Genomic DNA, 25,011 nt, shown 5'->3' with positions numbered 1-25,011 from the left:
ATGGGGTTTTCTGGTACAGAAGATGTGTTCTGACTTTGGATATTTAGTGAGTTTAATAGTCCCCCTCCTCCCCACTAGGTATATCTAAGTCCTAACCCCCAGTACCTGTGAATGTGACCTTATTTGGAAATAGGATCTTTGCAGATGTAATTAAGTTAAGGATCTTAGGATGAGCTCATGCTGGACTTAGGGTGGGCCCCAGATCCAGTGATTGGTGTCCTTAGAAGAGAGAGGGCGATCGGAACCGAAACCCAGGGGAGGGGCACGAGCAGACAGAGGCGGAGAAAGCAGTTACGTGGCTCCACGCCTCGAGTGTGGGAGGACCCGGGCTCTCTCTGGGCTTCCACAGGGCACCGGCCCTGCTGACACCTTGATTTTGGATTTCTGGCCTTCAGAACTGTGAGACAGTAAACATCTGTTGCTGGTCACTGAGGGTGTGTCGCGGCAGTCCTAGGAAACAGACAGATATGCTCAGATTTTAGAACAAGACGAGAAGTTACCAACCTTGAAGCTCCATCTGTAACTTCGTTGTTTTATATGATCCACTGGATCCACTGGGGACATTCATGGTGAAGATCCTGTTGCTTTTGTGGGTTTGGTGAGAGGGTGGGGGTCGGGGTGAGGAGGGAGTCGTGTCTTTGATTAAATGAGGCAGATAGAGTGGATTTGCTCCCTCACAGGGAATGCCATTTCAAAAGCAAGAAGCAATCAGTAACTGAGCCTTTGTGAAGTTTCTATTTTGTGTCCGACACTATGCTAGGCCCTGAAAAGGATATTAGAGTAAGATTCCATACGGAGTCTTGAGGTGCTCACAACTCAATAATTGAAACAGAGCCATTAGCAAGGTGAATGTGTCATCAATTGTTAAGAGGTATAAGGAAAATTGAACTGGATAAGGAACCTTACTTTATTTTATTAATTGGATACTTAAAAAATTCATCACTGAATTTGAGGTTCTGTGACAAAGTCAACAGGATGTGTCCCTTGATTCCATTAAGGTCAAATTACCCCTTGGCTGAAGGCATGATGCCTGCCGATTTAACAGCAGAGCTCTGGCATTCGCAGGCTGAGAAATCATCCTCTTTTCTCTCCCTTGCTAGGACAATGCTGTGCAGCCCACAGAATCAGCAGGGGCTGGAAGCACAATCACCCTCCCGTAATGGGAACTGCGGAAATTCAAGGACTGTCTTCTCCGAATGGTTTGATAAGTTCCCATTCGCCTGGCTAATTGTGTCAGTCTGCTCCCCTTTTTCTTCCATGGGGCTGGGACTTAGCAGTGTTAGCTTGAGTGTTAGTTTGCGTGTTAGTGGTCTCCTGCTGCAGGAANGCACCCTGGACGGGATCCCCCGTCCCATCACTGCAGTCTGGAGAGGACCCAAGAGCCTTGTCTGCTGTCCCCGGAGTGCTCGGTAGCATGACTTCGAATAGAAGTCACATTTGTTTCTGGACCTTCCAGGCAAAGCCGTGTCAAGTTTGTGTTGGCTTGGGGAGATGGCCAGAACAAGACTGAAGAACTTGAGGAGGCTAATGGAGCTGAAAGGACAAGCTAGGTGATTCCTTGAGCTTCCTCAGTCACTGGTGACTTACCACCGACAGTCCAGTCCATCTTGTATGACTGCCCCCCCAACGAGTGCAGCGCAGTCCCTTTCAAGCCATAGCACCTGCAGCCAGCCCCGGTGCCTACCTATGCTATAGGCCATAGGTTATCCATGCCGAGTGGAAATTAAGCTGCAGTGTTCACGGCTCCCAGCACTAACAAGACATCAGTCAGCTCTACCGTATGAACTTTTTCCATGAAGGACAAAGTAAGTACTTGTGAATTAAGTCTTGAGGCAACTGGGAGTCCTCTTATCCCTGATAATCTCTTGCTCTGGACTTGTTTCTGTAATGTGCAAAGCTCTTTGGCCCCCAACCTCTCCTTTTCTTTTCAGGAAGAGACGGAATTAAGGTTGGTTAAGGCATCTGAGCCAGCCTTGGGGATTGAGGCAAGAGAAATGAACACTCAGTTTCTGGGCACAGTATCCCCAGGATTGTTTGCAGGGTGACTTCTGGTTAGCAGAGAGCTTTTGGGAAAGGCAGAGACAGTTCCTATAGTTTTGGAGGTCAGAGGTCTCGGGGCAGGCACTGGTGCCCTGCTTTTAGAGTAGGGGGTGTTCAGGGTATCTCTGAGGTGTTCCTACTTGTCACTTTCTTTGGATTTATAGCTTATCCTGGTTGGGGGTAAGGCAATGAATGACAGCGAGCCCCTGGAGAGGTAGGCAGAGTATCCCTGTCACCTGTATGGTCTCCTCCTTGGAAATATAGACATTCAGAGAAGGAAAAAGGGAAGGGCTGCCATCACGAGTACCACAGACTAGGTGGCTTAAACGACAGAAATCTCTTATTTCACAGTTCTGGAGCCTGGAAGTCTGAGATCAAGGTGTGGGCAGGTTTGGTTTATTCCGAGGCCTTGCTCCTTGACTCGCAGATGGTCATCTTCTCCCTCTGTCCTCACACGGTCTTCCCTCTGCACATGTCTGTGTCCTGATTACCTTTTATAAGGACAGCAGTCGTTTTGGATGAGGGCCTACCCTAAGGACCTCATTTTAATTTAATCACCTCTTTAAAGACATTGTCTCTAAATACAGTCACATTCGGAAGTACTTGGGGGGGAATTAGGAATTTCAACATATGAATTTTGGAGGGAAGAGTGGAAATTAAGCTACGGTGTTCATGGCTCCCAGCACTAACAAAGACGTCAGTCAGCTCTCCTGTATCTGTGTTCTGTGTCCACATGGAAGAGGCTACAATTCATTCAGCCTGTAACCGAAGGGAACTGGTATTCTACCAGGTTCAAGTTTGATTTTATAACTTCTGATGAACCTTGATTGTCTTATCAGGGTTCTCTCTCTCTCTCTGTCTCTCTCTTTTTTTTTTAAGACTTATTTATTTATTTGAGGAGGCAGGAAGGGGCTGAGGGAGAGGGAGAGAGAAACCCAAGCAGACTCTGCAGTGAGAGTGGAACCTGACACAGGGCTCGATCTCATGACTCCAGGATCATGACCTGAGCTGAAAACAAGAGTCAGACACTCAACTGACTGCACCACCCAGGGGCCCCGCCTTATCAGGGTTCTTGTTTTGATCTATTTGAAAATGGATCCAAGCCACGAGAAGATATTTTTGAGGGTGTTTGTGTATGTGCATAAGAAAGGTTTGAATGAATTTAACACAAGCCAGAGCACCAGGATGATTATCACAGATGAAATTTTCATATCCAGTTGTGCCCCTCATCCGCTTCCACAACGCACATTACTGATGCCCTGAGAAGAGGGGTAGAGTCATGACTTGGGACAGAGGAACTGAGAGTCTTCTCATCCTGAGGTTTCCCGATGAGGCAAATTTTGAGATCTTTGTATTGGCACCCTACCTTCAGCCTGTTTGGGGCTGGCTTCTACAGCCCACGGAAATGTCTTCTGTTTCAGGGGCAATGGACTGTTTAACTGTATACTAAAAAGAACAGCTTTTTTTTTTTTTTAAGATTTTTATTTATTTATTTGACAGAGAGAGAGACAGCCAGCGAGAGAGGGAACACAAGCAAGGGGAGTGGGAGAGGAAGAAGCAGGCTCCCAGCGGAGGAGCCTGATGGGGGGCTCGATCCCAGAATGCTGGGATCATGACCTGAGCCGAAGGCCGACGCTTAACGACTGCGCCACCCAGGCGCCCCTAAAAAGAACAATCTTAACAGTGTTCATTTTGTTTTGATCTACAAAAAACCTCTTGCTTTTGAAATCAGTCTTAAAAAACACCCAGGAGGAACTCAAGGCTAAATTCTATTTTTCTAAAACCACTTTTGTTGGTCGAATGACCTATTCCCAGTTAACTGAACACAAAAGTGGTAATGAAGTTCAGCTCAGCCAATTGTTAACAATCCGGGATGACAGCAGATCCTCCCAGCTGAGAAGTTTATGCGGAACAAAGTGGCCAAAATCCTCTATGGCTCTTGACTTTTGCTTGCAACTCCCTTGTCAGTGTGCAAAGATGGTGGTTTTCCATCAGCTTCCTGCGGACGTCTTTTGATGACTCACACCGGGCCCGTTGGTGAACTCAGGTGTGTGGCGGCCTCGCCCCTTCGCGCCATCTGCTCTTTCGCTCGCTCTACAGGTGAAACCCAGGGTGGAGCGCGGTTCTCGAGTTCTCTTGCAACTATTACATTGTCTGGCTGGGGAGGTGCTGTGTGCTGCTCGGGACCCGTGTGTCCACACAGAAGACTTGTTTGCTTACGTGCCTGTCTAGAAATGGAAAGCTGAGGGATGACAAGCCGGTTAGGGGGAAGATGTGCTTTTCTAGCTGCCTCCATCAGGGTATCTTATCTGTAGGGATAGAAGGTAGTGTCCTAGGACTGCAGTTTCTCTGACGTCTTGCCGTCGGCTGTTTAGATAGAAGCTCGTTATTGCCGGGTGGGGGGTCAAGGATGACGCTTGATAAGCTTTAGGCACCCGGATATGAAGCATTACAGAGCACCTGGGCCAAGTAGTGGAGATATTCGAATCTCACTTCAGCTTGAAACGTGAAGAACATTAATTAAGATTGTGGGGGAGATTTACCTAACCCTTAGGGAAGAGAAACTTAGACTTTGGTTTTCTTGCTGCTGCTACCGATGCCGAAACTAGGATTTATACAATTAATTGGTTCCTTGTGGAGTAGCGCTTCTGACTTTTACGTACTGTTCTTAGTAAATAAAGTTAATGCTTAAAAAAATCAGACTTGTCACATTGCAAATATTCAATAATTGTTGAGTTAATTACAGAAAAGATAATTCCAGAATAAATACAATGTGGTATATACTAGCAATGGAATATTATTCCACTATAAAAAGAAGTGGAATTCTGGTACAGGGTGCAACGTGCATGGACCTTGAAAACATTACACTAAGTTAAATACAGGCACAAATGGGCAAATAATACATGATTCCACTTATGTGAGGTACCTCAAATAGGCAAACTCATAGTGCCAGAAAGTAGAATAGTGGTTACCAGGGGGTGTAGGGGGTGGGGGAGGTGGGCAATGGGGACTCATTGTTTAATGGTACAGAGATTCTGTTTGGGATGATGAAAAAGTTCTGGAAATGGATGGTGGTGATGGTTGCACGACATCGTAAATATACTTAATGCCACAGAGTTGCACACTTAAAAATAGTAAATTTTATGTATATTTACCATAATAAACATTTTTTTAAAAAATTGATTCTAATGCAGGAAGGGTATATAAGACTTCTACAAATGCAAACATATAAAAATTAAACCTTACCTTTCTCAGACATATATTACCTGAACTTACAAACCTGAGGTAAGTTTTGCTGTGGTTCCGGCCCCCCGATCAGCAATAGAGAAAACCTTCACTCCAGGCAATGACCAGGGACCATAACCCCAGACAGTATAGCCTACTTCCCACCCAGCATTTCGCTGGGAGAAATACTATTTCTGGGAAATATCTCAAAGGATATAGGCTTCATTCATTGTTTCAGAAATTCTAATTTTTATCCCTGGATCGAGCAGATCAGAGTGCTATGTGCTTGGGCTTCTTTTTGGCCCTGCTAAATCACTCCAGTGACTTGTGCTCTGGCATTCTCTCTCCCACTGAGGGATGCTGGAGAAGCATTACAGCAGACTCCCTACTATAGATAGTTGGGGGCACTTCTAATCAATTGCTTTCCCTCCTGACCCTTCAGTGTGCATGATAAAGGACACTATAAGAATTTACCCAAGGAAGGAAGGTTAACACCTTGGGAGAAATTTCTTAACAAGGAAAAGCTAACACTCTTGAAGTGTGTACATTGTCCTTTATCTTAGAGTCAGTGTGATTGTGCCTTTTTGTGGCTTTGGCCACTAGTTTGCTCAGAACCTAATTTGTGAACCACATCAAGTAATAGTTTAATAGCTTACAGAATACATTTCTGTGGACTAGTCCTCATGCTCTAGCCTCTTTTTTGTGTTGTCTTTTTCACATCGTATACATATTTTATAAGTTAATGCATTCTTTCTTGAAGTTAGATGGTATTAGGGTTCTCCAGATAATCCCTACCAATAGGGTGTGTGTGTGTGTGTGTGTGTGTCTAGTGATGGATCAACAGCTAGAGATTGATCGATTTTAAATAAGTGCATCCTGTGATTATGGAGGCTGGAAGTCTAAAATTTACAGGGCAGGCCAGCAGGCTGGAGACCAAGCAAAGAGTTGATATCACAGCCTTGAGTCCAAAACCTCCACTGGGACAGAATTCCCTCTTCCTAAGGGAACCTCAGCCTTTTCTCTCTCTCTCTTTTTTTTTATAATAATATTTTTTTACTATGTTAGTCACCATACAGTACATCCCTGGTTTTTGATGTAAAGTTCGATGATTCATTAGTTGCGTATAATGCCTAGTGCACCATGCAATACGTGCCCTCCTTACTACCCATCACCAGCCTATCCCATTCCCCCACCCCCCTCCCCTCCGAAGCCCTCAGTTTGTTTCTCAGAGTCCACAGTCTCTCATGCTTCGTTCCCCCTTCTGACTCCCCCCCTTTCTTTATCCCTTTCTTCTCCTACCGATCTTCCTACTTCTTATGTTCCATAGATGAGAGAACCATATGATAAGGCTTCAGCTGGTGGGATGAGGCCCACGCACGATGTGAGGGATAACCTGCTTTACTCAAAGTCTACTGATTTAAATGTTAATCACAACTAAAAAATACCTCTACAACAATATCTAGACCTCTGTTTGACCAAACAACCAGGCACCAGAGCCCAGCCAAGTTGATTAAGCACAAAATGAACCATCACAGATTAGGGCTATAAATAAACAATAGAATTTCCTTAAAATGGGCCCTCATTGTGGTCTTTCCCATGTGCTGCTTTGAGTGCATGTTGAAGAAGGTTGCATTTCCCTCCCATCCCCTCATCTCAGTTCAGGTCTCATGTTGTCATCGTTTCATCAGCTGGTAGGGCTGTCTTCCAAAGCAGGGTTAGTTACACGGCATAGAGTGCTCATTGTGTGCGGACGTGTTGAGTGTGTGAATGTGCGATGCCCTGACCTGCCAGCTTACCCTGGTAGATGTAAGTGTTACACAGAGCTCTGCCCGCTCCTTGGTAAGCAGCCGTTTTTGTCGAGGGGTGCGCTGAGGTATATGACCTCACCAATTATTACCATTCCCAATTCGACGGGCCCCAGGTGTGTGTTCATAAAACGTTAGCTCGCTCTCTGCAGCTTGAACGGCCCCACCTGACTTGATTCCAGGGATTTCACGCTTTTGATTTTGTTCAATTGATTATGTTGCTGCTGTTGTCGTCTGAAAGGTCTTCAAACATCCGCAGACCTGCTTTTCGTTAGAAGACATTCCCGTTGTTGAGGAATGTAACTCCTCGCCCGCAGTCGTTCTTACCTTATCTTTTTATCTTTGGTAGGCTGGTTACTTTGTGTGGGCAGAGACCTCGTCACGGTCAGTCGGAGAGAGGAGCCTGACCACCGCGCTCTCTCTTGAGGTAAGGATGGAAGCGATGACGGACTTTGGCTTTTCGTTTGGGAGCTCTGGGTTGGGTGACCAGGGATCCGGGCAGACTCTGGAAATCTTGGGACTCTGTCCTCTGCCTGTCTCCTGGGTGATTTGCCAGAATTTCTAGCCCATCCTAACCATGTGCTGCTCGCTGTGGTCCTGGGGTTTGGCAGGCAGATTTCGGCCTGAGTCCTATTTCTGGTGAACCCAAGGAGGAAGTCCCCATGCCCAGGGAATGATTAGTGGTTGAAAGAATGCTCTGTTTCCCACATAATACACTAATTTGGTCAGTTACAAGAGAACGTTCCAGAGTTACTATCCCAGCGACAGGGCAGGACTATGTGGGGGATAGGGAATGATGCTCAGAAGTGTCTAGATCAAAGGAAACACATTGCGAAGTCTACTTAGGAAGTGCATGCACTTATTATTGAGCATTTGTAATTATGGGACATTTAAGTGTTAAGGATTAGAAAATTTTTCCTGATCCAAAATAGGATGAAAGTGTTCCTCCACCAGAGAAGAGATAACGGCATCTATTTGGGCATGTTTAAAGTTGTACGTTTTACCGATGACTGCTTTTTACTTCATGTGGCCTTTCCCGTTTTCGATGTGATGCTTAATACCCATGTGGACCACATTCAGTTGTCGGACCCGTCTCTATTTTCTCAGTGAAAAAACTGAATCTGAGGTCTGGTTTTCTCTGGTCAGGCTGCCACGGCTGGGGAATGTCTTTTTTTAAGGCCTCAGGAACCTGAACGTGGTCTGCTGAGGAGTCTTCCTCCTGGTGTGGGCTCTTGGCTCCTGGCCCAGAAGCCCTCTGCTTTGCAAACAGACCTCCCACCTTGCATCTAATGGGTGAGAGAGGCAGCCTCCAAAGGAAGTTGTCTGAGATTGTGAGCTGATGGAGCCAGAAATCTTCTTGTTTCTTGTTGAAAGAGCAGATAGAATTATTAGCACCCATGTTTGTTCAAGATAATTACAAGTTTCAAGCACAAAGCAGAGTTCTGTGGAATATCTACTGAGATGGTTTACTGCTTGCCTTTTTTTTTTTTTTTTAAAGGATGACATTGTGTTCTCCTAATTAGGCCCAAGAAAACAAGTAGGAATCTGTATGTTATCACCACTTCCCTCCAGGCATATTGGGTGGTGTGCAAGCTGTTACTTCAACTGAAGAGTCTATTATTAAGAAACCCAGAGAGTACGGAGATCAGAGAAGAGACGGTCCAGCAATGAGATGCGTGGAGAGCATTGGGCTATCTTCCAAAGCAAGGAAACTTAATGCCTTTTTAGTTACAGTGTTAAACACAGTGCTAGGAACATCCTAATACTGATAATCATAATAATGATGATAACAATGGCAATAAAAAATAATAACTGTGGTATTAGCCATCTCTATCACCATCCTCATGACAACTAGCATTTGCTGGCTCCTACTTCCTGCCAGGCACTAGACTAAACATTTTGTTTGCATTATTCTCGATCTGCATGGCATTCCTATGAAGAAGGTCCTATTCCTGTCCACCTTTTAGGGTTGAGGAAACTGAGGTTTAATTTGATTTGTTTGAGAGAGAGAGTGCGTACGTGTGCATGCAGGTGTGCAAAAGCGGGGCAGGGGCAGAGGGAAAGACTCTTAGGCAGACTCCCCAGTGAGCACAGAGCCCAATGAGGGGCTCGATCTCTCAACCCTGAGATTAGAACCTGAGCCAAAATCAAGAGTTAGACGCTTTACCGACTGAGCCAGCCAGGTACTCCAAGGAAACTGAGGTTTAAAGAAAGTAGGTAAGTTGCCCAAAGCTGGCAAATCAGCCAAGCCAAAAGTGGCAGAATATGACTGACTGAACAGCACAGAACAGGGGCCACGCATGGCGAGGCTTTGACTCACGTGCAGATATGCTGGGCTGGCCCTCCACTTGACTTTCACGCTTGTCCCTGCGCACATGCCCTTTGCCGTCTGACCACCATTGACATTGTGTCTTTCCTGCATCGAGATAGCCAAAACATTAAAAAATATATAAGTAGTTCAAGAATGTTAAAGAATATTTGGCCTGTGGGGAACAGCAGAAAGAATGAAGACTGAAACTTACCGAGTGTTAAAAACTGCCAACTTCATAGTCATGAACACGTTAGTGTGTTTTGCTACTATTTTTACCGTTGTGTAGTGTGTTCACATAGTTACTACATATTTAAGTTTTGAAATTTAAATCTAACATAAGTATTTTCTTGTGCCTTTGTCTTATAAGCCTGTTTTAATGGCTGCTTGAGCACTCAAGCGTATATGGTTAGAGGGCTCTTAAGTTTATTCCACAAGAAGTCGTATCCTTGAATTGCTCCCATGTGATGAGGGCAGAGTTGTTTTTTGTTTTTTTGTGTTTTTTTTTTTTAAAGATTTATTTATTTATTTCAGAGAGAGAGAGTGCATGTGCGTGTGTGCATGTGTTAGGGGAGGGGCAGAGGGAGAGAGACTCTCTGGAGACTACACCTCCCCCAAATGCAGAGCTTGATCTCATAACCCTGAGATTCTGACCTGTGCTGAAATCAAGAGTTGGAGGCCTAACCGAGTGAGCCACCCAGGCGCCCCAAGTGCAGAGTTTCTGCTCACTGTATTGGATGGTCAGCGTCTGTCTACTGCCAGATGGGTTGGAATTCTGGGGTGTTTAAGCCCCCTCGCATTGTAAACACCTTGTATCCTGAGAGGGGTCTCCATGGGGTTGATGGAAGTTCTGCTGGCCTGGAGCCCAGAAGACCCAGATTTGGCTCTGCTTTGAAACCAGTTGTTGAGTCCTTGGGTAAATTATTCCATTTTAGCGTCTTCATCTGGGTGGACCAGTTATATCTAGTTAGCTCTGTAATTCCCTGAAAACGGGAGTTTTCTGAACCCTCTTAGTTTATAACCTAATCAGTTCCAATTGATGCAGCACTTTGGGTTGGGCTCAGCTGGGTTACTCTGACTTGCTTCAAGAAGGGAATTTTGTTTTTCAAGATGACCAGACCTGTAAGCTCTTGGAACATGAAATGTCTTGACTACTTTTATGTAAACGTTACTATCTTTATTCCTTTGCTTTCTTCCCCCCGCCCCAACTTTCTCATGCCTAGACACCCACAATGCTATATGGCACAAAGTATGTGCTCAACAAATATGGGATGACTAAACAAATAACATGGACAGACGAATGCTGCTGGTCTTCACCTAAGAACCTTTAGCACTAGGGATCACCCAGCTTATCAGATTAATAAGATGGTTTTCATGTCATTTTCATTTAGATGGCTTTGCTTTTAACAGACAGGAACTTAAGCTTCCAAAGTTTCTCATAATGTATTTTAGAGTGATTTTCCTACAAAGTTGATTATCCATTCTTCCCACCTGTTACAGATGATAGAATACTGATCTATGGAACTTGGTATTTTTTTCCTTTGTGTTGTGGGTTGAGAGAGAGGTTTTTGCTTAGGTCACAGCAAAATCAAAGCTTGGAATGTAATCATTCTCTTGCTGTGACCAACAGAAAAAAATGAAGATGTTCTGGGCTCCCTGCTTTCTTGGAGCCACGTAGCTGGACCACGGGGATCACATGGTTGGTTCTGGCTGGCCCTCCCTGATTCTCACTTGGTAACGCGGACCTTGAATTGGTTTGCTCCTGCCTTGAAGGCATCTGCCTACTTCATTGTGCAATATTTAGGACACATGGTATAAAGCTACTTCCAAGGAAGCCAAGTCTTGCCACTTTGGGCCTCGGATTGTATCATGGACTAAAAGGAACAAAATCCTATTTCCAAACCACCCCCCTCCGCAAAGACCTAATTTGGCACCTACCTTGGCACAGAAAGCTTGCCTCTGTCTCCCCAGATTTGATTATTAGTCAGCCTTAGGTTTTCCCAAGTTAATAGGCTGACTGTGGTGGCCTTAGTGGCCCTAGGTGGGCGGGATGAGAGCTTGGCAGTACCATGTGGTAGTTGGCAAGCCTGCTGACAGACAGACAAGTGGCCTGGTTTCCTATGTATGTTTGTGTTGGATATGCTGTTGGTAATAAAGCCTCATTTGTCTGGGGCTCTGTATCAGTTATCTATTGCATAATAAGAAACCACCAGAAACTCAGTGGCTCAAAACAACAACCATTTTATTTGCTCATGATTCTGCGGGTCAGCAATTTGGGCGGGGCTCTGCTGGTCTTGCCTGGGGTCCCCCACACCGCCATACTCAGCTGCTGCCTGTGAGGGAGGTGAAAATAGACTTCACCTCCTAATGGAATAGCTGCAAAGAATTCATGGCCATGTAAAATTTATCCTAGGTTCTTAACTTTGATACAAAAGCAATCTGAAATTAGTTTATATTATAATCATTTTGTCTTAAACCATCCTGGAGCAGGGATGGTATTGTCAGCCCATCTGAGAGAGTTCTGGGAAGTGGAGGTCTGCTGTGTAACATGCTCAAGAATATAATAATAATAATAATAATAATAATAATAATAATAAAGATAGCAATAATAGCAGCAAATGTTAATATTGTTCTTACTAATGCCAAGCACTGTTTTAAGTCCTTTACAGGTCATAACACACTTGGTCATTACACAGTCTTATGAATAAGTAGTGTTTTTATCCGCATTTTATAGGTGAGAAAACCAAGGCACAGAGAGGTTAAGTAACTTCCACCAATGCCGTAAAGCTACTAAGTGGTGGAACTGGGATTCCACCCAGGCTGAGTGGCTCCAGAGTCAGCATTAATCCCAAGTGCTTCTCAGGTTAATGGAAGTGAAATCTTCCTGACTCATAGCAGAGTTCTCTCTTGGACCACATAATTTTTCTAGAGGCAGGGGGATTGGCTCTTTGGAGAAGGACACAGCCTTTCTGGGTATACCCAGGTGGCCAAAAATGGATCTGGTTACATTGTAGGAGACCCTAACTGGAGATAATAAAGACACTGGTGATCCCTTGGACCAGAGAGTAAGTCTGAGTGTGTATGTGTGGAGGTGTCTGGTAATGGTCATGGTCATGGTGTCATGGTGTCTGCTCATTTTCTGGGGAGATGTTTGAAGAATGAGAATATTTAATTATGTTCTCCCTAGCCTTTCAGGTAGTCTCTTATTCTTGGCTTCAGGTAATCAGAGAGCCTAAGCTCAAAAGAAAAGAATGGATTTAGCTTCTTGCTTAACGATGACTGCAGGGAAAGGGTGGGCTCACAGCTGCTTTTATATAGTATTTGTGGTACTACATTCAGTCCAGTCTCCAGGCAGTCCCAGGTGGCGTAAGGAAAGTGACAAATTTCACTAATGTTTATAAGGTTACCCTTGTCACCATGGATGATGTGGCCCATGGCCCCTTCCTTAGTCTGACAGCTGTGGAACACGTTTAGGGGCAAGGACACGCAGTTAGCACTAGAATGGGGCAGAGACTCCTAGTCTAAGACCTGAGGGCAGTTATTCTAACCATCTAGCATCTTCTCTCCATCAAATCTCATTGCTGCCTCTGGGCTCCGCAAGTAGCCTCCTCCTTCTGAGGTCCTCGTCCTCCTACTCAGACTCAGGTTAGCATCACGGATGATCTGCTTGCTGGGGGTATTTGCCACAACTTCTGCGTATGTGAGAAACTCCATGTTCGCCCTAAGATGGATTCCAGCTAGAATCTAAGCTGGAATATGGGCAGTCGAAACAGGTACAGCCCCACCAGGTAGGGCAGAACATGGGGTAGGGACGAGGGAGAGGCTGCTGCTGGCTGCCCTCCCCTTCCCACACCAGGAACTTCCCGGAAGGCCAGATCTCTCGATTGTCAAGCAAGAAATCCTAGCAATGCTTTCCTCATACCGGTGGAAACTGTTACCTTTATAATCTCTTCCTTCGGCTAGTCTTCAGGAGTTTATAATCCTGTGCTGCGTTGAGTACTTGTTCCTTTTTGGATGCTTGCTTGCTTTTTTTCTGATTTGAACCAGCTGGGACAGTTTATCCCCTAGCGTAGAAATGAAAACCTGACAGGCAGGTCTCTACAGCAGACATTCACGAAACAGTGCCTTACTGTGTGCCTTTGCAGCTGAATCGTTGAGCCTGCCTTTATGACAGAGTGAGTGAACAGAACACAGGCAGGAAGCTTCTTTTGTTTCCAAGGCCTCTGGGGCTGTTTTTTCCTGGCTATAAACTTAATTGCTTCCTGGGATGGATCTGGCCAGCAGACCAGTACCCCTTTAGCTCCCACCCGTTTGGCCAGCCAGGTCTACCAAAGCCTGCACTTTTGTTTTTCGGTAGGCTTGGTTGACGAACAGTAGTTTTCCTTTGGCTCTGGCAAACATTGCCTATGCTGGGGGACTGGCGGTGCCCAGGAGTAGGATGTGAGCGTGGGGGACGGAGGACGTGGTGAGAGGCAGCTGGGCCTTCTGCGCCCGTGGTGTGAGAGGAACCTTGAAAACTGGTTCACCACAGGGGCCTTGAGTGCCTGCAAAAGTCCGCGTGGTTCCTGAAGGGGGGTTGAGTCACCTTATCCCCACAGAGGCCATTTCAGCCCTGGTGTTTACCTGAATCCACTGCAGTTTTGACTCACCCTAGGATTGCTGGGTTTCCTTGTCTTCCGCATTGATTTTATGACCAGTGTTGTAGGAAGACAATACCTGCAAGTTGGTGTGAGCCCCTCCTTTTTTTTTTTCCTCCCTAGCAGTGAAGAGGATTGCTTAATAGTAAACACAGAAAAGGAGTTTAAAAAAAAGAAGAAGAAGAAAGGACTTTGCTCTAGGCTGGCTCTTGGCGAGGAAGTATGAGCTGAAGAAGGCATTTCAAATGGTCAGAATGCATGGTTACCCACTTGCACGTGTGTCCCTAAGCTTCTAACCCATGGCCCCAGGCACATCAACAACTTTCTTACCATCCTCAGTGGCTTTTTCTCGAAAGGTTGTTATTAGCAATCCAACTAAAGCATGGCTTTTCAAATGTAATCTGAAGCAGCTCTTGAAATTTCATCTTCAAGAAGTCTTTCTAGAATAGACATGAAAACTTCCTCCATGTCTAAACATGGCAAGCCATGCATGATTCTCCTGTTTTCACCAGAATCACTTTCCATATTTATCCTGTGAACATCGAGTCCCGTCTACTTGTGAGCCAGGTTCCCCCCCTTTTCCAAATATGGATAACTGCTAAGAAAAGGGCTAAGAAAGGTGGTTACTCCAATGCAGCAGATCTGCACGAGCCGCCCAGTGTGGCGCCACTAGCTGGAGGATGAATCAAGGCGTGGGGACAATGACCTTACCTGCGGTGGGGGCTCGACAGGCGCCTTGCTTCTCTCCCGCTATTAACCTTCAGGGTATACTCTGATCCGGTGTGTGGTCAAGCCTTTTTGCTTAAGTTTTCTTTGTAGCCTCAGCAATACATTCAATCAGATTATTACCAAAATGACACAGAGTATAAACCTATTTAGCTGTTATCCAAAGGAACTCTAAAATGAGGGAATAATGTAGATAGTGACCGACCATCTATTAAATAACTTTATTTTTTGTTTTTCTTTATTAGCATTTCCTTTGGAATAAATCATATTTTTATTTTTTTATTGAAATATATTTGACATAAACATTGTATAAATTGAAGGTACACAACAGGTTGATGCATTTATATATTGTAATATCACCATTGTAGCGATAGCATCTCTATCGTGTCACATAATTACCATTTCTTTTCAGTGGTTGGATTAAGATTTAGCCTTTTAGCAAGTTTGATTATAATATGATACTGTCTATATTCGCTCTACTGTGCATTGCATTGGCTCCCCAGGACTTACTTCTCTTCTAGTTGCAAGTAACTGTATTTTAACATCTCTCTCCCCAAAGGGTAAATTAGAGTAATGCAACATAGAAAATACTGGGGAGATGCAGATTAATTAGGCAATGAGAATCCCTGATGCACTTATGGATTTACTCCTGAGATTGGTTATACTCCGAAAGGGACAGATTTTCCGTTTTCCGGTCTTTCAAATGAACGGCCATGCTAGAGGCGGTTGGGTGTCAGTGTGTGTATTCACCCTGTTAGAATAAGGCATCGTATTAGTTTTATAGGAAGGATTCCTAAAATAACCAAGGCAGTGACCAAGAGCACAGAGCCAGGTGGTGTTTCTATAGGACTTTTCTCCACAAAGGTTACAAATGTCCTCTCTGCCACCTCTACCCTAGCTCCTTGGTAAGGGAGAGGCCAGATGGATAATTCTGTGGGTAGCTTTCCTTGAGCTGTGAGCTGAAATACAGACTTTAAATAGAGTTTTAAGATCTTAGGGAGGAAAGTGACATTGATTTATTTGTTCTTTTTTGGGGCGGCCTGAGAAACCTGTCCTGTCAGGTAATGAACAACTGCCTTTATCCTAACTAGTGACTTCAAGAGAACGATTACTCATCCCCATCATTACCATTCCCCTGAGTCATGCAGCCTGGCTCGTATTGGTTCCAGATGAATAAGAATCTTCAGGCAGTGGACTCCAGGGCCCAGGTAGCTGTTTAGTAATATTAGTTACATAAACGTACCTTGGACATAGAGTCATGTAGCATTCTGGAAAAATACTTCACAGGTGCAGGTTGGCAGCCGTGTCTCTATTTGAGACCTTGACTGGTTCGATATGGTCAAAAGTGGCCATCCTAATGGTCAGTGTAGAATCATTCTGTGAGTTACTGGATCTCCAGCCTGCCTGGTGTGGATCTAAAGTGTAAAGATAGGGCTCTGAAAACGGTGATTTGGGAGCACCTTTTTTTGCCTGTTCCTTCTTAGTAGTGCTGCAGGTTGATCATGGAGTGTTCAGTGGTGATCTCAGTCAAGCCACCTTAAGGCCTTGTCCTTGTGATGGTGGGGAGAGCACCTCGACACTTAAGAAGACGTGCGCCATCTAGACGGGTACCCCTGCAAGGCAGCTAGAGTCATTTCCATTTTACAGGTCCTAACTGTTCCCTACTGTGTCAGTGTTCTCGGCTCTGCTCTTGGGTCCTGTTGATGTGCTTTGGATGACGAACATGATACTGAATGTCCCCGAGCCCACGCGGATGTGTGGGTAGTTGTGGAGATGACCACTGACTGACATGTGCTTACTTCCAGTTCCTTCCGAAGTTCAGTTCATTTCTGAGTTCCTAATATATATATTCATGGGAGAGCGAGAGAAACCTAGTTTTGAGTCTTAACTTTCAAGACTTAGTCGAGCCATCACATGCTTACAGGATCGCTTGACATACAGAAGAGAGAAAGAAAATATTCAAGGAAAAAGGCTGAATGCAAGTCTGTGAGGTAGCTGAAAATCCTACCTCTTTTACAAATTCTTAACTAATCCTTCTGGGGTTTAAATAAAATCAACAGTTGCTTTTATAACAGCTACTCTGTCACCTTTCTCTGCCTTTCAGGCACTTGAAATGCATCATTAAACAATATCAGAATTAATCCAAGGCCCCTTAGACTGAGCTGCTTCATCCTGAATTCCTAGGAGCAAGAAAAATAAGGACAGGCCCCTGCCCGACCCCCTCCCCTGTTTTATAAGCATGTATATATGAAGTAATCAGTCGTCACGAGAATAAAGCAAATTGTGACCCTGAAGCCCTGGCATTTGACAACATGTCCCGTAGTGTCTGTGTTCAGTGGGAACCCGAGCAGAGGTGGGGAGCAGCTGCTCGGGGATCCTTGGTCGGGGCCGCCTGGAAAGGCAATAATGCATATGCATGCCCTGTGGCCTTCGGACTTGTACCATTGCCCCTGATTCCTGTGTTGCAACAGGAAGGCTCAGCCAGACCAGTGCTAAGGAAACAAGCCCAACTCTTTTATTACTCTCTACAACATTTATAGCCAAGTCCTAGTTGATGCCCTTCTCCTTGAGGCATTCTGACAGTCATCTTAATGATTTATTTCTTTTTCACAACCAAAAAACAAATAAAATATTTTATCACCTTTTGGGTAGACTTGATGTCTTTCTCTTCATTTCATCACTTTCTGGGTCTATAAAATTCCCCGTACCTTTCAGTTTTTATAACTCAAGGATAGGAATCTTGTTTTTCTCATTTCTTATGTGAAGCCTCGCCCCCACGCCTCGGATTTTTTTGTTTTTCTGGGAGGTTGTATATCCTCAAGCTTCTTGTTGTGTCTGGGGAACCGGGGATGGGGAAAAGGGGGACTCAAGAAAGGCCACACGTTTGCAGTAACACGTGAATTGCAGGGAAAGGTTTTGAATAGGAAAAAATATTTTTTTCGGAGCTACTCTCTGCTGTTGAGAGGTATGAGAACATTGGAGCCATTGGTGGTGAAGTGGTGGTTGTGCTGGTTTAAGAAGGAAATTCTCTACTACTGAAATTTGCTCTGTGGTTTCTTTCCCAGATCGACAATAAAAACCAATGAAGTGTGTGAGCGCCCACAGCACTGTGATTACCCCTCTCCATTCTGAATCGCTGGTCTGCACCCCAGCTCCCTGCTTTATAGCTGGCAGGCTCAGCTTTTCTACTCTTTCCCCTTATTTCTGCCTCCTTTTGCATATGGGTCCTGACATTAAGGTGTCAGCAGCAGGACACTCAGACCAGTCACATGAGCCACAAAAGCAACTGGACCACGTGTGGATTCATAGGGGGCAGAGCTCTTCTGTGGGAAGCAGTTTCCAGTCTGAGCTGACACAGCATAGGAGGGTGTTGAGTTTAGAGGTGCAACTGAGTGGTCTGAGCTATCTGTCTCCTGCCCCTCTGGTCCCTTCCCCCCAGCTTCAGCAAGGACCAGAGAATTGAAAGGGACTTCAGCATCCTTACTGTCAAGGATCCTTCAAGGAACTGATGATTAGTTTTACAAACAATAGAAAAGCATTCAAGGAAAGGAATAAGGCTTGCATTGATAAGTGGTCGGTGCCTCGATCCTAGACCCTCGTATTCCTAGGCCCCTGTCTGCCACCCTAACCTGTGGACTCCCAGACCTGTGGCTTGTGCTTGGTTATATTAACTGCTGATTTTTTGCTCTTACCGTAGCTATTAGATTCACAGACTTCCAAACTATGTCTGATGTTTGTCTTTGGAGGGGCATTCAGGCTAATCAGGTGACTGGAGGCCATTGACAGGACTTGTCTGACAGCCACTTACGTCTTAGCATGACAGCCAACCCCTGGATTGTACAGAAGGCAGTACTGGGATGACCCTAAAAGATGTCACATGCCATCCTATAAGACGCATATCTGACAGACTGTAAAATTAGGGTAGCACCTACGCTTTAAGCCGACAACAGCTCTACTACAAAGAGACTTCCCTCTAGGCACACTTCCCCCCCATGCCTGCAGACGTCCAGCCATCTTCACTCTGCAATGTCTCCTCTGCTTTCATCCTCAGTTGAACTGTTTGGGAAGATTTGAAGTGGATCCGTTGAGCTGTGTTTGCATTTTTCTGGAGCATGAAAAATGGTGTTTCCGTTATTACATGTGGAGAGACGAGGAAGCAAACGTACAGCCGGTTTTTAGATCGCAGGTGGAATTGGCAGCGTTGGTAGTTAGAGAAACAGCCCCAAAGTGTGGGAGCTGTGTAAAAGCATTCCATGCCATGTGGAGAGAATAAATCTGCGACCCCGCGACAACACTTTTCTTCACATGCATTTCCGACCACTCCCCATTTGGTGGGAAAGAGATTTTGTTTTTCTATTGTTGGACCTCTGTTTCCATCAAATATGTAGCCAACTGGCTAAGATAGCAGCTTGCAAAGCTGGCTGGGCTCCTGTTTTTGGTGTCCTGGCAGGAAAGAGATGTTTGTTGTAACTGGGTACCTTAGCTGTTCTTCATCTGGCCATTTCCTCCTTTCTCTTACTCCTTTTCACCTCATTTTTGGGGAGTCTGTCATGTTGCCTTTTCTATGGTAAACAGATGTGACTGACCAAGGGCAATGAAACAGCTCGTGCATTGCTTTTTGGCTTAGAGGGCGGACATTTTGGGAGTCGTCCGTCGCCGGAAGCTTTGCCGTGGGATCCACAAGGGGTTGGGATAGATGGCTAATGCTCCGAACAAATCTCTCGCTTGTCTGGCACTTCATTGTGCCTTCCCTGCAATGAGAGACTTCAGCAGGTGGTACACAGAGCCTGTTCAGAGGACTGGTAGTGTGGTTCGGCTAAATCTGCCACCCCAGCCGCGAGAAAGCTCAGACGGTGTCAGCTTCTTCCACTACCCGGCACTCTTTCCTTCCTCCAAGAGTTAGTCTTTCTTTCTTTCTTTCTTTCTTTCATTCTTTCTTTTTCTTTTTAAGACTTTATTTATTGGACAGAGAGAGACACAGTGAGAGAGGGAACACCAGCAGGGGGAGTGGGAGAGGGGAGAAGCAGGCTTCCCGCTGAGCAGGGAGCCCCATGTGGGGCTCGATCCCAGGACCCTGGGATCATGACCTGAGCTGAAGGCAGACGCTTAATGACTGAGCCACCCAGGCGCCCCCCTCCAAGAGTTTCTTTGCCTCCATCAAAAGTGGAAAAAACTGGAAGGGAACTAGCATTTATCGAGCACTTACTATAGGCCAGGCATTGTGAAACATACTTTATAGTTAATTCTCTTCTCACTGTTTCTTATCGTTGACTTCTCACCCACAGCCCTGAAATTTAAATTATGCTGTCCTGATTGACAGATCAGGACACAGAGGCTTTAAGAAGTTCAGTGACTTGCTCAAGTTAATCCATTTCTACCAGGGGTGATGAGAACCTAAGCTCAGGATCTGAACAAGGGTTCCCTGACTCCAGTTAAATCCAACACACTACACGTCGAGAATGTCTTGTGTTCTACTGGGGGCTAGGGATTTAAATAACTCTGGCTGAGAAGCAATTAGGCTCCCAGCACAGCCTTTTAATGTAGAATGCAGCGTAAAAGCAGTGGCTCGTTGTTCTTTATCGCTGTGTAGAATGTCGGAGCCTTATTGAAATTGTAAAATAGGATAAAGACAGCGTCTTGTCACCGCTGTGATCTAGAGCTCAGTGCAAAATTAACTCTGTTTCCTATCATTTTACCCTCTCCTGCCCTTCTCAAATGAGACTAAACAGTGCTCCCTCTATGTCCTGTTCTTTAGCCCATGACAGGCAACATACGTGAGGAAGCCATTCAGACGCTAACCCCTGTTCACGCAGCAGAGTCTGTTAAAGTTAAAGACTCCGCGTCCCCACTAACTTCAGACACTGGCGGCTAGCTCACCTTGCTTTTGAAATGTTGTTTTCCTTTAAACTTGAGAAATGCCTTTAATGCTTTCCTCCTGATACGAATACATTGTAGACATGATCTTCTAAGCCCAATGACTGTTTTATGAGGTCCCAGAAGCCCGTCGATGGTGTACATTCTTCTTTCTGGACAAAGGGTATATCCCTGTGCTTCCTGTAGCTGGTAGGTCTTGTCAATAAATCCATCAGAGGCCAGGCCAGTCAGCACGAGGCAAGCTTCGCACCTTCCCCAGTGGGATGAAAGGCAGCCCTTTAAAGCTCAGTGGGAAGCAAAATTACTTTTCTTGTCCAACTCTAGAATAAAAGTGTACATCTGTCATTGTTCATTCTTGTCTGGCTATCCAGTGGTCGGGAGATGGTGGTTTCTTCATTAGCGGGTTTGTAAATACCCAAGTTTGGAGGTCAGGAAAGAGAATTCCAGCTGTGCCTGGTGATTTCAGAATCACTGACTAGTGGCAGGTGAGAGAGAGAGAGAGAGAGGTGCATGCGGGGGACCTGCTTCCCTTTCCCGATGGATGCTCAAGTGCCGTCATTCAGGAATAATTGAAAGGGAGATTTGTGCCTCCGGTCACCGGACTGGGGTTCGGAGAGCCTTACTTGGTCCTGGCACAATTATGGGTCTTCAGCGGGGGTGAGAAAGCTCTGCAATTATGCAGATGACTTTCAAAGGCACCAGGAGGTGTGTTACCAAGTCCGCCCGTCTCAGTAACTCTCCGTGAGCTGACCATGCCGATAACTACATGTATTGTCCGATCCGGAGCTCTCGTGGTGAATTGTTCACGAAGCACAAGAGCTGCATCATATATATTAAGGAGATTTTATATTTTTGACAGGGTGACCAGAAAAATACAGGCTCTATAGCGCAGATCAGCACATATGCCACAGACATCATTCTCCCCCAGATATCCAACTGGGATCTGTTTCTGTTTGCTGTGTTGGTGAGTGCTGGAAAGGTCATTTTGATTTGTTATTTATTTTTTTAAAAGTGGGCATTCTGAATATGGAGGAATTAATCAGTTCACAGAGAGCTCTTGTTAATTCATAACTTATAGCCCGTTTTGGAAAGGTCTCTTGCCACTAATGTCATTGCAAGCAAAGTCACAATCCCCTCGGGATCCTCCACCCTGAAATGGTCCTGTGAGGAAAGGCTCATCTGGCACTGTTGGTTTGTATAACATCAGTGTTCACTCCAGTTTTCCTAAATTTACAATCAGTAGTATAGTTATTTTAGGGGTTCTTTTAGGTAATGCACAAAACTGGTAAGCGATCGTTCAACCCAAGTTAAAATGGAAACAGCTATGTCTTCAGTAAGTATTTTCTACAAAATTCTATCACTTTTTTTAAGTAGGCCCCACACCCAGTGCGGAGCCCAACGTGGGGCTTGAACTCGAGACCCTGAGAGCAAGACCTGAATCGAAATCAAGAGTTGGATGCTTAACTGACTGAGCCACCCTGGTGCCCCCAATTCTATCCCTTTTATTTTTCTCGACAATAAGAAAATGAGAGAGGGTGGTTCCCCTTCCTCCACATCCTCTCCAACATTTGTTTCCTGCCTTACTAATTTTTGTCATTCTAACTGGTGTAAGGTGGTATCTCAATGTGGTTTTGATTTGTATTTCCCTGATGGCTAATGATGTTGAACATTTTTTCATGTGTCTGTTAGCCATTCATGTCTTCTTTGGAGAAGTGTCTGTTCATGTCTTTTGCCCATTTTTTGACTTGATTATTTATTTTTTGGGTTTTGAATTTGAGAAGTTCTTTATAGATCTTGGATACCAGCCCTTTCTCTGTAATGTCATTTGAAAATATCTTCTCCCATTCCCTGGGTTGCTTCTTTGTTTTGTTGACTGTTTCCTTTGCTGTGCAGAAGCTTTTTATCTTGATGGAGTCCCAAAAGTTCATTTTTGCTTTTGTCTCCCTTGCCTTTGGGGATGTGTCTTGAAAGAAGTTTCTGTGGCTGATATCGAAGAGGTTACTGCCTATGTTCTCCTTTAGGATTTTGATGGATTCCTGTCTCACACTGAAGTCTTTCATCCATTTAGAATTTATCTTTGTGTATGGTATAAGAGAATAGTCATTTTCTCTTATACCATACACAAGAGTTTCATTCTTCTGTATATAGCTGTCCAATTCTCCCACCACCATTTCTTGATGAGACTGTCTTTTTTCCGTTGGATATTTTTTCCTGTTTTGTTGAAGGTTAGTTGACCATAGAGTTGAGGGTCCATATCTGGGCTCTCTATTCTATTCCATTGATCTGTGTGTCTGTTTTTGTGCCGGTACCATGCTGTCTTTGTGGTCACAGCTTTGTAGTGTAGCTTGAAATCAGGCAGCATCATGCCCCCAGCTTTGTTTCATTTTGTTTTGTTTTCAAAATTTCCTTGGCAATTCAGGGTCTTTTCTGGTTCTATACACATTTTAGGATTGTTTGCTCCACCTCTTTGAAAAATGCCATTGGTATTTTAATCGGAATAGCGTTGAAAGTGTAGATTGCGGGGCGCCTGGGTAGCGCAGTCGTTAAAAGCGTCTGCCTTCGGCTCAGGGCGTGATCCCGGCGTTATGGGATCGAGCCCCACATCGGGCTCCTCCGCTTTGAGCCTGCTTCTTCCTCTCCCACTCCCCCTGCTGTGTTCCCTCTCTCGCTGGCTGTCTCTGTCAAATAAATAAATAAAATCTTTAAAAAAAAAAAAAAAAGAAAGGGTAGATTGCTCTGTTGGTGGGAGTGCAAGTTGGTACAGCCACTTTGGAAAACAGTATGGAGGTTCCTCAGAAAGTTAAAAATAGAGCTACCCTATGATCCAGCAATCGCAGTACTGGGTATTTACCCCAAAGATACAGAGGTAGTGAAAAGGAGGGACCCCAGTGTTCATAGCAGCAATGTCCACTACAGCCAAACTGTGGAAGGAGCCGAGTTGCCCTTTAGCAGACGAATGGATAAAGAAGATGTGGTCCATATATGCAGTGGAATATTACTCAGCCATCAGAAAGGATGAATACCCACAATTTGCATTGACATGGATGGAACTGGAGGGGATTACGCTTAGTGAAATAAGTCAAGCAGAGAAAGACAATTATCATATGGTTTCACTTTTATGTGGAACATAAAGAATAGCATGGAGAACATCAGGAGAAGAAAGGGAAAAATGAAAGGGGCAGAAATCAGAGGGGGAGACGAACCATGAAAGACTGTGGACTCTGGGAAACTGAGGGTTTCAGATGGGAGTGAGGTGGGGGGGTGGGTTAGTCTGGTGATGGCTATTAAGGAGGGCATATATTGCATGGAGCACTGGGTGTTGTACGCAAACAATGAATCATGGAACACTGCATCAAAAACTAACGAAGAACCGTATGGTGACTAATATAATTTAAAAAAAGAGAGAGAGAGAGAGAGAAGGCAAGGACATACCAGAATTGTAAAGTCCGTCTCTTTGTACCTGACAAGAAGGTGGATTCTGGTCTGCCTAAGTTTTCTCTGGGAAGATTTAATCAGTGTGTGCTGTCAGAGAAGAGAAATGCTCAAGCTTTGGTGAAGACACTTTGTCTGTCTTGATAAACACTGTTAAGGTGACGTTAGGCGCCGTGTGAGAAAGTGAGGGGAATACTTTTTATGATTAGAATACAAAAAGACAGATTTACTAGGGGCTTTGCTGGGCCTTCTCCCTCTAAACGTCCTGATTCAGCGGGCAGTGCAGGAATGGGTACAATGCTATATGCTGTTGTATAGGCGAAATCAGCGAATTTAACGATTCTCTGCTGCTGGGTTGTAATTCTTTGGTAACAGTGGAAATTCCAAATGGGCAGTAGTTCTTGCTCTTCCTTAGGGCACACACATCCCTTTTCTTAAGGTGGCTTTTTTTTGGGGGGGCGTTGTTTTTTTGTTGTGGGGTTGGGGGGGCTGGCTTTAGATAGTCTTCAAAAAGGGACTAAAGGGAAGGAAAAGGCGAAATAAGCAAATATGGAAACATGAATGAATTGGAGAAAAGTTATTAAACAGACCCTCCCTGGAACTTTCATTCGTTGTTCCCATGGGAACAAGCTCCTGGTGTGCACCTGCACCGCTCCTGCTGCTCTGGCCCAGCCGGGCCGTGTGTGTCCCCACGTGTCCCCATCACCGCCCTCGCTGCCTGTGCTGGCCTGCTTCGGGCATCGGGGATCAGCTCTGCCACAAGCACAGCAAAGGGCGTGGAGGGAAGCCTGCATGTCAAAGGCCACAAAATGAGTTTTGTATGCTGAGTCCTCAGTTGCCCCTATTCTTTCCCCACACCCCCAGCTTTATTGAGGTCAGATCGACAAACGTAATTGTGTGTAAAATTGACAAAATCGTGTTAAGGTGTACGACGTGGATGTGATGATGTGATATTTGCATCCAT

At 45.0% G+C, this 25,011-nt stretch overlaps 1 protein-coding gene across 3 annotated transcripts in view; it reads left to right on the top strand.

Annotated features, from left to right (window-relative positions):
* The window catches only part of LYPD6B (LY6/PLAUR domain containing 6B), a 173,987-nt gene that overhangs the window by 113,295 nt on the left and 35,681 nt on the right, over window positions 1–25,011 (top strand). For all 3 annotated transcript variants that reach the window (XM_040645109.1, XM_008686962.2, XM_040645112.1), the window contains one exon: window positions 7,420–7,497. The gene's annotated coding sequence lies outside the window, so the exon portion shown is untranslated. The remainder of the gene's footprint in view (window positions 1–7,419; window positions 7,498–25,011) is intronic.

This window comes from Ursus maritimus, unplaced genomic scaffold (genome assembly GCF_017311325.1).
Source record: "Ursus maritimus isolate PB19 unplaced genomic scaffold, ASM1731132v1 scaffold_1, whole genome shotgun sequence".
Classification (NCBI taxonomy): domain Eukaryota; kingdom Metazoa; phylum Chordata; class Mammalia; order Carnivora; family Ursidae; genus Ursus; species Ursus maritimus.
The sequence above is the reverse complement of the archived record's forward strand: the minus strand, read 5'-3'. Positions and strand labels throughout refer to the sequence as shown.